The sequence below is a fragment of the Vigna radiata genome, unplaced genomic scaffold, assembly GCF_000741045.1.
Source record: "Vigna radiata var. radiata cultivar VC1973A unplaced genomic scaffold, Vradiata_ver6 scaffold_324, whole genome shotgun sequence".
NCBI lineage: Eukaryota > Viridiplantae > Streptophyta > Magnoliopsida > Fabales > Fabaceae > Vigna > Vigna radiata.
This window is the reverse complement of record NW_014542911.1, coordinates 3,999-5,124: the sequence shown is the minus strand read 5'-3', so window position 1 is coordinate 5,124 and position 1,126 is coordinate 3,999.

Sequence of the window (1,126 nt, the reverse complement as noted above, 5' to 3'; positions counted from 1 at the left end):
AGTATTTCTATCTTTACTTATCTTTTACTCAGACAATATAAAAACTTTGTTTGTCCTATTGTCTAATAAAATCTAAGTAAAGAGGGGCAGCTGTCAATACCCGATTTCGTCCGGGTAATTAAACAAAATATCGAGAATTAAGAAAAGTAATAAAATAAAAATAAACCAGAAAAGATAAATTTTATATATATTTTTTTTAAAAAAAAAATGATGATGATTTTTGTTTTGTGTTCTTTTCCTATTTTCATTTATTTTTATCCTTTTGTTTTTATTATGTTTTGTTTTCATTTATTCTCTCCCCTACTTTTATTTTGTTTTATCTTTTTTCTTTCTCTCTTATTTTTGTTTTACGTTATTTGGTTTTATTTTATTTTATCTCATTTTGTTTTATTTTACTTTACTTTATTTTATTCTATTTCATTCTGTTTTATTTTATTTATTTTCAGTTTATTTTATTTTATTTATCTTATTTCATTTTATTTTATTCTACCTTATTTCTTATTTTGTATTTTTATTTTTTCTTGTTTCATTTTTCTTATTCCATTTTGTTTTACGTTATTTCCTTTTTATTTCCTTTTTATTTTCATTTTTACCTTTTTCTTTTTTCCGGTTTACTTTTATGTTTGTTATCTGTTTTGTTGTTTCCCTTTACTTTTTTTTTATACTTTAAATTCAAGGAAAGGATCCTATTTTAAGCCATATATTAAATATTTGTACTCTAAAAAATATAAAGAAAGAAAAAGGAAAGAAAAGATAAAAAAAAGTCAACTCTGTTCCCTACTCTGAAGCAACAGTTGTAGTGCTCGGCTACGCAAAGAATGCTTAGAATGTGTTTACACGGTAGTTGCGTGAAAAATGTATTTGTTTCTTGCTGAAAATTCTTAAGCAGTAACAGCAGCCATACATTATACATTGAAGTGGAAAGATTTTGGAACAAGCGGATGCCAACTAAAAAGTGGAGACATGAAAAAAGAAAAGAGACAAAGAAAATCCTGCGCCAGAGGATACCCTATGAAACGACATGAAATGGTACAATAGAAGGGGATACAAGGAGGAGGAGACCAAGAAGCAAGGGGTACACTATCACAACGAAAACTATCACAACGAAAAGATAGAAAAGACGATC